Here is a 14708-nt window from a genome sequence, read left to right as displayed (position 1 = left end):
CTTCTAGGAGGGCTCCTCGAACAGCAGTGGGCATGAACTCTCACTCTGGGCATGAGGGAGGGGGATGGTGCCATTTCTGTCCCCATCCCTCAGGGTAAACTAACTTCAGTAAGCAGCACAGCACCAACAGTGGTGGCCTGAACCGCTTACATAAAGGCCCACCCCTCTGTACTTTGCACCCCTCTGCTTTTTGTAGGGAAGTGTGCGTGAGAACCAAAGCAGCAAGCCCCTCCCCCAGGAGACCAGCACAAACCCCCGACCATAGAGTTCTGCAAAGCTTCAACTCTGGGGGAAATAGCATCAGGTCTATTTTAACAAGCAGACAGACTAGAGCACACCTAATTAAAACCTGCCAGCCATACTCTGGCCAACGTCCAAACACTCCCCACTGCAGGCAAGGAGTAACTGCAGAGGACTGACCTGAGGGGAAGAGCAGCCAAAACACAGCAGTAGAGTGTACACAGAATACACCAGAGACACTTCCTGAAGCACCAGACCCTGTACAGTATATGGCCTCTTCTTCATAAAGCCGTTACTCTCAGGAGGCAGAAACTTAACAGGCTTTTCTAACACAGAGAAGACAGCAGAGACATAGACATAATGCCAAGATGGAGAAATTGATCCCAAAAGAAAGAACAAGAAAAGGTCATGGCCAGGGAACCTATTGAAACAGATATAAGTAATATGCCTGATCCAAAATCTGAAGCAGGAATCATAGAGATACTAGCTGAGCTTGAGAAAAGCATAGAAGACACCAGGGAGTCCCTTAGCACAGAGATAAAAGCCCTAAAAACTAGTCAGGCTGAAGTAAAAAATACTATAACCAAGATACAAAACTGAAAGCAGAGGAACTAAGTGATACAGAAGATAAAATTAGGGAAAATAATGAAGCTGAAAAGAAGAGGGAAAGAAAAACACTGGATCACAGATGTAGACTTAGAAACTCAGTGACTCCATAAAGCATAATAACATTCAGGAGTATAGATAACATTCTTCTAGAAATCCCAGAAGAAGAAGAAGGAGAAGAAGAGGGAAGAGGGGGAAGAGGGTTTATTTGAAGAAATTATAGCTGAAAACTTCCCTAGCCTGAGGAAGGAAAGAGACCTCTAAATCCAGGAGGCACAAAGAGCTCCCATCAAAATCAACAAAAGCAGGCCAATGCCAAGACATACCATAGTTGAATTTGCAAAATATAGAGATAAAAAAATCATAAGAGCAGCAAGACAAAAGAAGTCCCTAACCTACAAGGGAAGACAAATAAGGGTAGCATCAGATCTCTCGACAAAAACTTTGCAGGACAGAGGGAGTGGCATGATATATTCAGTGTGCTAAGTGGGAAAAATATGCAGCCCAAATTATTCTTATCCAGCAAGGCTATCATTCAGAATAGAAAGAGAGATAGTTTCCCAGAAAAACAAAAACTAAAGGAGTTCATGACCATTAAACCAGCCTTGCAAGAAATATTAAAGGGGACTCTTTGGGAAAGAAAGACCAAAAGTGACATAGACTAGAGAAAGGAAATCTCTAGAAACAACAAAACAAGTAATAAGACGGCACTAAATTCATATCTGTCAATAATCACTGAATGTAAATGGACCATATACTCCAATCAAAAGACATAGGGTGTCAGAATGGATAAAAAAAAAACAAGATCCATCTATATGCTGCCTATAAGGGGCTCATTTTATAGACCTAAAGACACCTGCAGATTGAAAGTGAGGGGATAGTGAGAACCATTTATCATGCTAATGGACGTCAAAAGAAAGCCAGAGTAGCAGTACTTAATATCAGACAAACAAGATTTTAAACTGAAGATTGTAACAAGAGATGAAGAAGGGTACTGTATCATAATAAAAGTGTGTGTCTCACAAGAAGACCTAACAATTGTAAATATTTATGCCCCCAACTTGAGAGAACCCAAATAGGTACAACAATTAAACATAAAGGAACTCATTCATAATAATACAATAAAAGTAGGGGGCTTTAATATCTCACATCAATGGACAGATTAAGTAGAAAATCAACAAGGAAACAATGGCTTTGAATGACACATTGGTCTAGATGGACTTAACAGATATATTCAGAACATTTCATCCTAAAGCAGCAAAATATACATTCTTTTAAAGTGCACATGGGAAAATCTCCAGAATAGATCATATACTAGGTCTTAAATCAGGCCTCAACAAGTGCAAAAAGATTGAGATCATACTGTGCGTGTTTTCTGACCACAATAGTATGAAACTTGAAGTCAACCACAAGAAAAAATTTGAAAAGACCAAAAAAATACATGGAGATTAAAGCCATCCTACTAAAGAATGAATGGGTCAACCAGGAAATACAAGAAGAAATAAAAAGAAACATGGAAACAATTGATAATGAAAATGTGACAGTCATAAACCTTTGGGATGCAGCAACAGAGGTCATAAAAGGAAAGAATATAGCAATACAGGCCTACCTCAAGAAGCAAGAAAAATCTCAAATGTACAACCTAACCTTACACCTAAATGAGCTAGAAAACAAACAACAAATCAAGCTGAAAGCCAGCAGAAGAAGGGAAATAATAAAGATCAAACAGAAATAAATGAAACAAATAGAAACAAAACCCAGTGGAACAGATCAATGAAACCAGGAGCTGGTTCTTTGAAAGAAGTAAAATTGACAAACCCCTAGCCAGACTTATGAAAAGAAGAGAGGACCCAAATAAATAAAATCACAAATAGGAGAGATCACAACCAACACCACAGAAATGCAAATAATTATAAGAGAATTTTATGAAAAATTACATGCCAACAAATTGGGCAATCTTTAAGCAATGGATAAATTTCTAGAAACACATAAACTACCAAAATTGAAACAGGAAGAAATAGAAAACTTGAACAGATTGACAACCAGCAAAGAAATTGAAACAGTAATCCAAAATCTCTCAACAAACAAAAGTCTAGGGCCTGATCGCTTCCCAGGGGAGTTCTACCAAATGTTAAAAATGTTGTGTTTTTTTTTTTTAACATTTATTCATTTTTAGAGACACAGAGCATGAGTTGGGCGGGGGGGGGGGGGGGAGCAGGAGAGAGAGAGAGAGAGAGAGAGAGAGAGAGAGAGAGAGAGAGAGAGAATCCAAAGCAGGCTCCAGGCTCTGAGCTGTCATCACAGAGCCTGATGTGTGGCTCAAACTCACGAAGCATGAGATCATGACCTGAACCGAAGTTGGATGCTTAACCTACTGAGCCACCCAGGCGCCCCTCTACCAAACATTTAAAGAAGAGTTAATACCTGTTCTTCTCAAACTGTTTTCAAAAAATAGAAATGGAAGAAAACTTTCAAACTCATTCTATGAGGCCAGAATTACATTGATCCCCAAACCAGACAAAGACCCTACTAAAAAAGAATTCTAGGCCAATATCCTTGATGAACATGCATGCAAAAATTCTCAACAAAATGCTAACAAATCAAATCCAACAGTATATTAAAAGAATCATTCACCATGATCAAATGGGATTCATTCCTGGGTTGCAAGGGTCATTTATTATTGGCAAATCAATCAACATGATACACCACATCAATGAAAGCAAAGGATAAGAACCATATGATCCTCTCATTAGATGCACAAAAAGCATTTGACAAAGTACAGCATTCATTCTTGATTAAAAAAAAAAAAAACAAAAAACCTACCTCCACATCATAAAGGCCATATATGAAAGATCCACAGCTAATGTTCATTCTCAGTGGGGAAAAACTGAGAGCTTTTCCTCTCAGGTCAGTAACAAGATAGCATTGTCCACCCTCACCATTACTATTTAACATAGTCCTAGCGACAGCAGTTCAGACAACAAAAAGAAATGAAAGGCATCCAAGATGGCAAGGAAGAAATCAAATTTTCACTATTCGCGAATGACATGATACTGTATGTAGAAAATCCAAAAGAGTCCACCAAAAAAGCTGTTAGAGCTGATCCATAAATTCAGTAAAGTCACAGAATATAAAAGTCAACATACAGAAATCTGTTGGATTTCTATACACAAATGATGAAGCAGCAGAAAGAGAAATTAAGGAATAGATCCAATTTACAATTGCACCAAAAACCTAAGATATGTAGGAATAAACCTAACCAAAGAGGTAAAAGATTTGTATGCTGAAAACTATGGAACACTTCTGAAAGAAGTTGAAGATGACACAGTGGAAAAACATCCCATGCTCATGGACTAGAAAAACAATTATTGTTAAAATGTCTAAACTACCCAAAGCAATCTACACATTTAATGCAATCCCTATCAAAATACCATCAGCATTTTTCACAGCTAGAACATACAGTCCTCAAGTTTGTATGGACTCACACAGGACCCCAAATAGCCACAGCAATCCTGAAAAAGATAAGCAAAGTTGGAGGCATCATAATTCCGGATTTCAAGCTATATTACAAAACTGTAGTCAAGACAGTATGGTACTGGCACAAAAACAAACACATAGACCAATGGAACAGAATAGAAAACCCAGAAATGGTCAACTATATGGTCAGCTCTCTTCAACAAAGCAGGAAAGAATGTCCAATGGAAGAAGGTCTGTCAACAAATGGTCTTTGGAAAACTGAATAGCAGCTTGCAGAAGAATGAAACTGGATCACTTTCTTACACCATACACAACAGTACATTCAAAATGAATGAAAGACCTCAATGTAAAATAGGAAACCATTAAAATCCTATAAGAGAACACAGGCAGCAACTTCTTGACTTCAGCTATAGCAACTTCTTACTAGACACATCTCCAGAGGCAAGAGAAATGAAAGCAAACATGAACTATTGGGACTTTATCAAGATAAAAGTCTCCTGCATTGGGAAGGAAACAATCAATAAGACTAAAAGGCAACTGATGGAATGGGAGAAGATATTTGCAAATAATATATCTGATAAAGGGTTAGTATCCAAAATCTATAAAGAACTTATCAAACTCAACACCCAAAAACCGAATGATCAGTGAAGAAATGGGCAAAAGACATGAATAGACATTTTTCCAGAGAAAACATACAGATGGCTAATAGGCACATGAAAAAATGCTCAATATCACCTATCATCAGGGAAATACAAATCCAGACCACGTTGAGATACTACCTCACACCTGTCAAAATGGCTAAAATTAACATAAGACAACAGATTTTGGCAAGGATGTGGAGAAGGGGGAACCCTCTTACGCTGTTGGTAGGAATGCAAACTGGTGCAGCCATTCTGGAAAACAGTATGGAGCTTCCCTCAAAAAATTGAAAATAGAACTGCCCTGTGATCTATCTACTACGCACTAAATGCACTACTAGGCATTTACCCAAATGATACAAAAATACTGATTCAGAGGGGCACATGTACCCTGATGTTTATTTATAGCAGCATTATCAACAATAGCCAAATTATGGAAAGAGCCCAAATGTCCATTGATTGATGAATAAAGAAGATGTGGTATACATGCAGTGGAATATTACTCAGCCATCAAAAACAATGAAATCTTGACATTTGCAGTGATCTGGATGGAGCTCGAGAGTTTATGCTAAGTAAAATCAGTCAGAGAAAAGACATATACCATATGATTTCACTCACATAGGAAACAGATGATCGCGGTATGGGGAGAGAGGGAGGCAAACCATAAAACAGATTCTTTTTTTGTTTGTAATTTTTTTTAATGTTTATTTATTTTTGAGAGAGAGCTGGGAAGGGGCAGAGAGAGAGGGAGACACAGAATCCGAAGCAGGCTCCAGGCTCTGAGCTGTCAGCACAGGGCCTGGCATGGGGCTTAAACTCACGAACTGTGAGATCATGTTCATGTGAGACTGGAGCCAAAGTCAAACACTTAACTGACTGAGCCACCCAGGAGCCCCCAAACAGAGTCTTAACTATAGAGAACAAACTGAAGGTTGCTGGAGGAAAGGTGGGTAAGAGATGGGTTAAATGGGTGATGGGTATTAGGAATGCACTTGTTGTGATGAGCAGTGGGTGTTATATGTAAGTGATGAATCACTAAATTCTACTGAAACTAATGTTATGCCATATGTTAACTAAATGGAATTTAAATAAAAACTTGAAACTAACTACATATTTTTGACCATTAAATTAAATAGAGGCGCCTGGGTGGCTCAGTCGGTTGAGCGTCCAACTTCAGCTCAAGTCATGATCTCACAGTCCGTGGGTTCAAGCCCCACGTTGGGCTCTGTGCTGACAGCTCAGAGCTTGGAGCCTACTTTGGGTTCTGTGTCTCCCTCTCTCTCTGCCCCTCCCCTGCTCATGCTGTGTCTCTCTCTGTCTAAAAAATAAATAAAAACATTTAAAAAATTTTTAAAAATTAAATAAATGAAACATTACCATGGTGTTTGTAACTAAGAATTAATGTATTTACTTAATCTTTTGATCGCATTTGTTTAGATCTAAACCAAACGTAGTATTGAAGGAAGGGTGGTAGAAATGTATCCCATTCATTGAGTTGTTTTATTTTAAAGGGAGAGAATTGAGAAAATATAAATGGTAAAGTGTAGAGGAACTGACAGCACAAAGTAATTTAGTAACCATTTAATTTCTGTTTCTGTGCAATGATCAGAACTCAGCTGCAAATGAACAAGTTACAGTTATAAAAATGCTTAATGTTATTATAATTGACAATAGTAGAAAAATTGGATTACTTAAAAAAACAAATGGAGGACTTCCATTTCTGGGAAGATGGAATAGATATGTTTTTTCCTGTTCTTCCTACTCTAAAAACCCCAGACATTATATATGAAACAAACATAAGACTCTAAAAGGTGGAGAGAGGAGGACTGACTGCTTAGAGACCTTGGGACCCAAGTAACACCATGATGGTGACTTCCTTGGGTTTTGTTTTTGTTTTGCGTATGTCAACTTGAGCTGAAGAAGCTTCCAACCTGGAAGTGCCAAGAGGCACATTCAGAATTGCTCTGAACAAAAGTGTACTCTCTCTAGGCAGAGGACCGGGGAAGGTGATGTCAGTGGACACCATGTGGGAATGCTAATGAGACATTCCTTCTGCCCCCAGCCAGAAGGTAGTACCAGTGAAGGCCTAATGGGGAGCTCTGACTGTTAAGGAATAATGAGGAATCCCTTTCTCCCCTTGGGTATTAAAATGGAGACTGAGGAACCTGAACTTTTGCCTCCCATCTGACAGTAATGAGGTGGTGCCTCCCCCTTCCTCTGCTAGAGCAGTGTCAGAAGAAGCCAGCTAAAGCAAAAGGTTTAGTGACATCCAGAGTCTCACAACAATACCCCAAATATCCAGATTTCAATTTAAAATCACTCATCAGGGGCGCCTGGGTGGCTCAGTCAATTGGATGTCTGATTTCAGCTTGGGTCATGATCTTGTGGCTCGTGGGTTCGAGCCCTGCGTTGGGCTCTGTGCTGACAGCTTGGAGCCTGGGCCTGCTTTGGATTCTGTGTCCTCCTGTCTCTCCGCCCCTCCCCAGCTTGCACTCTGTCTCTCCTTCAAAAGTAGATAAGGATTAAAAACAATTTAAAAAAAAAAATCACTCATCATACCAAGAACCAGAAAAATCTCAAACGAGAAGAGACAATAGATGCTAACACTGAGATGGCAGGTTTTAGAATTATCTGTTGGATTTTAAACCAGTCACCATAAAAATGCTCCAATAAGCAATTATGAATACATTTGAAACAAGTGCAAAAATAGAGGGTCTCCAGAAAGGCGCACCTGGGTGGCTCAGCTGGTGAAGTGTCTGACTATTGATACCAGTTCAGGTCGTGATCTTGTGGTGGTGGGATCGAGCCCTGAGTTGGGCTCTGTGCTGAGCGTGGAGCCTGCTTGTGATTCTCTCTGCCCCTCCCCCACTCGATGGCACAGGCATGCATGCCCTCTCTTTCTCTCCAAATAAACTTAAAAAAAAGAGTATCTTAGCAAATACATAGAAAAGTCTCCTCAAATAAATAGTTTTAAGGAACCTAGTGGAAATTTCTGACCCGAGACATTAAAAAAAAAAAAAAAATTAAAAACTCAGTGGATGACCTCAGCAGCAGACTGGATGGGACAGAGGAAAGAATCCTTGAACTACAAAAAAAGAAGATGCAATGATTAGCATTAGGGCTGAAACAGGGGATGCTACTACAGATCCTGCAGGCATCAAAGTGATAATAAGGGAACGCTATGAGCAACTATACACAAGTAAATTTGACAGCTTATGCAAAATAAACTGTTTGCTCAAAAACACAACCTACCACATCTAGCCCAATATGAAACAGATAATTTGAATAGGTCTCTGTTAAGGAGGTTGACTTTGTAATTTTAAAACTCCCAAAAAAGAGGGGCACCTGGGTGGCTCAGCCAATTAAATGTCTGACTCATGATTTTGGCTCAGGTCACAATCTCACAGTTCATGAGTTCAAGCCCCATTGTCAGGCTTTGTGCTTTATCGGCATGGAGCCTGATTGGAATTGTGTCTCCCTCTGTCTCTGCCCCTTCGCCACCCATGGTCTCTCTCTTTTTCTCTCTCTCAAAATAAACAAGTTAGAAAAAACGGCTCTCCAAAAAGAAGTCTCCAGGCCCACGTAGTTTCACTGGAGAATTCTAATGTTTAAAGAAGAATTAACACCAGTTTTACACAATATCTCCAGAAACTAGAAGAGAAGGAATTGGGGGTGTCTAGGTGGCTTAATTGGTTAAGCGTCTGACTCTTGGTTTCAGCTTAGGTCATGATCTCATGGTTGGGATTGAGCCCTGCATCATGCAATGTGCTGACAGCATGAAGCGTACTTGGGATTCTCTCTCCCTGCTTATCCATGCTCTCTCTCTCTCTCTCAAAAAAAAAAAAAAAAACACTTTAAAAAAGAAGGAATTGAAGCTAGTATCACTCTGATACCAAAACCAGACAAAGATAATACCAAAAAGAAAACTGCAGGCCAATATACCCCATGAATATAAACATAAAAATTCTTATTTTATCCTTTCTTTTTCTTCCAAATTTTTATTTACATTCTAGTTAGTTAACATACAATGCAATATTGGTTTCAGGAGTAGAATGCAGTGATTCATCACTTACATACAACACCCAGTGCTCATCATAACAAGTACCCTTCTTATTACCCATCACCCATCTAACCCACCCCCACCCATCTTCCTCGGTTTGTTCTCTATCTTTGAGTCTCTTCTAGTTTGTTTATCTTTCTCTCCACCTAAGTGTTCATTGATGAATGAATGGATAAAGAAGGTGTGTGTGTGTGTGTGTGTGTGTGTGTGTATGTATGTATATATACACACATTGTGTATAGATATAGATATATATACACACACATTGTATATATACATTGTATATATACAATGTGTGTGTATATATAGATATAGATAGATACACACACATTGTATATATACAATGTATATATATATTATACAATGTGTGTGTATATATATATAGATATAGATAGATACACACACATTGTATATATACAATGTATATATATATTATACAATGTGTGTGTATCTATATCTATAGCTATATATATATACACAGTGGAATATTATTTAGTCATAGAATGAAATCTTGCATTTGCAATGACATGGATGGAGCTAGAGAGTATGATGCTAAGGGAAATAAGTCAGAGAAAGATAAATACTGAATGATCTCATGTAATTTAAGAAACAAAACAAATGAGCAAAGGTAAAAAAAGAAAAAGGACCAAGAAACACAGTCTTAACTATAGAGAACAAGATGATGGTTACCACATGGGAAGTGGGGGTGGAGGGGGGAATGGGTGAAATAAGTGATGGGGATTAAAGAGCACAATTATCATGATGGGGAAAAAAAGAATCTAGGTTAGAAAACAGAGATTAGGCACCGGGAAACTAGAGTGGGTAAAAAGACCCAAGCAGCAGAGGGAAACGCCAAGCTAGGGGAAGCCAGGTATGTTTTGAGAAGGGCAATCTAAAGTCATTGAAGAAAAGAGATAACCTGTACTGCTCTTAATTTCTCTCCTTCAAGACTCCCCTAATGCCAAGGCTCATTGAAGAAGAATTAAGACAGCTTTAGTCCTTGAGAACAAGGAGGAGAAATGGAGAACATTCCTGGCCACTGGGAACAAACTGGATGGCCATCCTTCAGAAATGGAGGAAAATTGCCCAAGATGATCTGGGCTCTTTGTAATGAACAAATGCACAGAGATAAGTTTATACAAAGGAGTTTGAATTTTTGGAAGTCTTGTTTATGTAGCGATTCTAAGCATATAAGTGTGTATCTTCCCATTGAAAAATATTTTTGTAGAAAAAAATCAATTGTATTTCTGTACACTAGCAATGACTATGTGAACACTGAAGTTACAGATATAATAGCATTTACAGTCACTCACAAAAAAATTGAAATATTTAGGTATGAATCTAACAAAACTTGTTAGATTTGTATACGAAAAACTGTGAAATGCTAATGAAAGATACTGAAGATCTAAATAAATAGACCTATGGTGTCTTGGGATTGGAAGAGTCAGTATTAAAGATGTCAGTTCTTTTCAAGTTGACTCACAGGTTAACTCAATTCCTGTCAAAATCCCAGCAAGATCTTTTGTAAATGCAGACAAGATTATTCTAAAATTTATATGGAAAAGCAGAGGAACTGGAATAAGTAACAGGTTTTTTGTTTGTTTTTTAAGTGAGAAGAATCAGTCTACCTGATTTCAGGACTTACAATACAACTACAGTGATCAAGGCTGTATGGTGTTGTGGGGAGATAGTCACGCGTATCATTGGGACAGAATAGAGAATCCAGATGTAGACCCAAACAAAAATGGCGAACTAATTTTTGACAAAGATGTAAAAGCAGATCAGTGGAAGAAAGATAGCCTTTTCAACAATTGCTGCTGGAGCAGTTGGTCACCCATCCATAGACAAAAAAATTGAACCTCAACCCGTGTCTCACACCTCATACATAAAATTAACTCATGGACCCAAATGTGAGATGCAAAATGAAAGTTGAGAAAAGAAATACAGGAGAAAACCAGGATCTGGGGCTAGGCAAAAAGTTACTAGATTTAACACCCAGTATGCTTTTTTGAAAATTGGATTTCATCAAAATTAAAAACTTTTGCTGTGCGAAATACCCTGTGAAGAGGATGAAAATATAAGCTACAGAGTGGAAGAAAATATTTGCAAATCACATCTTCAACAAAGGACTAGTATCTAAAATGTATAAAGGTCTTTCAAACTTAACGGTACCAAAGCATTTTATCCCAATAGAAATAGACAAAACATGAATAAATGTTTCACTAGAGAATATATGCAGATGGCATATAAGCCAAGAGAAGTTGTTTAACATCATTAGCCATTAGGGAAGTGCAAATTAAAATCACAGTAAGATATTGCTGTGTATCTATCAGAATAGCTAAACTTTTTAAAAAGTGACAGCATCAGATGCTGTCAAGGATGTGGAAAACGGGATCACTGACAGTGCTGGTAGGAATGTGGAACTCTGAAAAACTGGCAGTTTCTTTAAAAGCCTAACATTGCAAGTGTAGTGTGACCTAACATTTACACTCTTGGGCATTTATCACATAGAAGTGAACTTAATGTTCACACAAAAGCCTGTATAAGTGTACTTAGAGCAGCTTTATTCATAATAGCCTCAAACTAGAAACAACCCAGATGTCCTTGATTGAGTGAACAGTTAAAACAAACGGTGGTATATCCATACTGGGGAATTATTGCTGAGCAATAAAAGGAACGAACCACTGATACGTGCAACAACTTGGATGAATCTCTGGGGAATTATGCTGAGTGAGAAAAGCCAATCCCCAAAGGTTATATACTGTATGATACTGTTTATATTACATTCTTCTTGAAATGACAAAATTACTGAAAGGGAGAACAGATCAGTCGTTGCCAGGGGTAATGAAGAGATGGGAATAGGAGGGAAGAGAGTGCGGCTGTAAATGGCTATAGAAGTGTCAGTATCCCAGTTGTGGTGGTGTATTCTACAACGTTAGCCCTGGGAGAAACTGGGTGAAGGGTACACGGGATCTTTGATCTCTCTTATTATTTCTTAGAACTGCAGTTACCTCATAGTAAAAAGTTGAATGAAAAAAGCTGGAAGAGAATGAATTTTGTGCCAGAAAGCATATAAGACTTAGCTTTCACCTACCTTTCCTTTTTTTGCTGTTTTAAAGGAAGAGACATCTAAGAAGTCTTTTTGTGCTCTGCATCTTACTACCGTCCATTTTTCTCCAGCACTTTCATGAATCCTCTTTTCAAAATTTTCCCTGTCCACTGACTCCTTCTCTTTTGCCTGTAAAAAGGCTTAGCTCTCTCTTACTGAAATAACAACAACACACACACACACACACACACACACACAAAACAAATTAAACAAGCAAATTTCCTTTTGCTTTCTCCTTCTCACACACTCCACCCTAACCTTAAGAATCTTCCTTGACATTTGTCTCTTCCTCAGCTTCTGTCTCTAATTCTCTCTCTGTCCCTCTCTGTGCACCTTCCTTACTCACTTGTTCTCTCTCTCTCAAAGATCTGTTGCGGTACCTCCTAACTATCTCTGAAAGCCATCCGTGTTGCTGCCACCTTATTCTAAGCTACTGTCAACTGTCACCTCAGTTACTCCAGTAGTCTCCTGTTCTTCCCATACTTACTCTGGCCTCATTCCAGATACATCTTCACACTCTGGCCAGAGTGATCTTTTCAAAGCTCAGATCTCATAACATCATTGTCAACCCCCTACCCATTTATTCATGTATGTATGTATGTATGTATGTATGTATTTTTTTATTCATTGTTTTTAGACTAAGGACTCAAATTATTAAAATGGCTTTCAAAACCTTGTGTGGTCTGGCTCCATTCTCCTCTTTCTTTTTTTTTTTCTCTCTTAAAGCAGGCCACACTAGTTATTTTTAGATCCCCAAATACAGCGTAGTCCTTTCCGCCACTGTTCCTTTGCATATGCTAGTCCTTCCTTCTGAAATCTTTTTCTCCTTTTCATTATTGATTAGCTCCTCCTCATTTTTCCGATCTCAGTCCAAAGGTTACTTTGGTCAGAATATTTCTTTATTTCTAATTTCCTGGTAGGTTCTTTTGGTATGCCATTTTGTGGAATTCTCATCTTTTATGTGTGTCTTTCCCACTGAGTTGCATGGGTGCACTGTTGTGTTTTTGCTCACTGCTACATCCCCAGCTACTACCTGACACATAGAGGCACGCCAACAAGTGTTTGCCAAATGAACAATATATCCCTCTCCTTACCTTCTCTTGCATCGTTTCTAAGAGTGGTCAATACTTTTTGTTTTCTCTTTACCTCTGTTATTATTGCCCATATTTTATCTTCTTTCTCTTTAATTCTGGACCATTACAGTGATTTTACAATCAAACTTTCTTCTTCTGGTTTTTTCCCCTTCCTCTTCTTCACTAAATTATGTGATTTATCTGCTTAAAAGCCTTTTCCTTGGCCAAAAAAAAAAAATATATATTCTTAGCACACTAAGCTCTCTTAGATTGACCCCGACTACCCAGGGATACACACACATACTCCCTTTGTCCAGCAACACTCAGTCTAACTTGGGTTCAGTGACCAGGCATAAACTTTTCACATATTGTTCCTTTTGCTTGTATCTTTGAATTTTGGAGTTCTAAAGACTTGATTGCCATCTTACTGTAAGCCAGTATATCATCGTGTGAACAAGTTAAGTGAATTCTACCAGGCTAATGGACATTCTTCCTCCCAGGCTTCTTTTAAGGGAGTAAAATCAATTCCATTAAGAAAGATTACAATCTGTAGTGATACTCAGTTATGGCAAATATGAGGCAAAACAAGTATCAGGAGTATTTTTTAGCATAACTGTTAGATATAAATTACTATCTGTCAGTTCAAAAGTCCCACACCAACTAGTATTTCAAGTTATGTTCAACTGGGTATCACATGTATATATTGCTGAATTTCCACTTGTGAATGTTGTTTTCCATTTCTTAAGATTAATAGCGATTTTATCTAAGGGTGAAATAGAGGATTTTAATTGTTGTGAATTTTTTCCTATTTTTTGAGGCATGGAATGCCTTTCTGTCTTATCCTAGTAGTCAGTGCTCTGTTTCGTGATACGTTGTATTGCTTCCCTGTCTCATCACATTAAATTGGGATTTGAGGGCATAATAGAGATGTTTCACATTGGAAGGCCGCTTGACAAAGTTTAGTTGTGACCTTGCAGGGTATTTCTTAGAGAAGTCGCCAGACCTCATTCTGGTTTTCCTCTTTCTTTGTTCAGAAACTTAATCTTGTTTATCAAATTCAGGAAGACTAATTACTCAGGCTAAAAGTGTACTGACATTTAAGCCAGAATAGCACTTTACTTAGGTTGAGAATTATAATTGTAGCACAGAATAAATAGTCATTTCCTCTATTTTTTGCACAGCAGGAATTTTATATGAAAAGCCAAATTATAATCAGAACATTTTTCGTTGAACATAGATACAGATAGGACATGTGACAGTACTAAAATTTTAGAGAAAAAAATTTGCCAATGAAAACCAGGTTAGACATAGAACCTCAAAATAAAAATAAAATTACAACTCTACAAACTCTCCAAATCAACTAAACTTGTTTACTTTGTAAAAATTTGATGAAAATATTGATTTGTGATTTCTTCTTCAATGTTATAGGATTATTTTACTTTTTCTTCAAATATTCCTTTAAAAGATTTAAATCACTCTGTAGATTTGGATGATAGTGGGCAGCA

General features: G+C 38.0%; 1 protein-coding gene across 9 annotated transcripts in view; it reads left to right on the top strand.

Moving 5' to 3' along the window:
• NEO1 (neogenin 1) overlaps window positions 1–14708 on the top strand; it is a 242707-nt gene that overhangs the window by 83841 nt on the left and 144158 nt on the right. The window lies entirely within an intron of this gene.

The sequence above is a fragment of the Prionailurus bengalensis genome, chromosome B3 (genome assembly GCF_016509475.1).
Source record: "Prionailurus bengalensis isolate Pbe53 chromosome B3, Fcat_Pben_1.1_paternal_pri, whole genome shotgun sequence".
In the NCBI taxonomy this organism is placed as follows: Eukaryota; Metazoa; Chordata; class Mammalia; order Carnivora; family Felidae; genus Prionailurus; species Prionailurus bengalensis.
The sequence above is the reverse complement of the archived record's forward strand: the minus strand, read 5'-3'. Positions and strand labels throughout refer to the sequence as shown.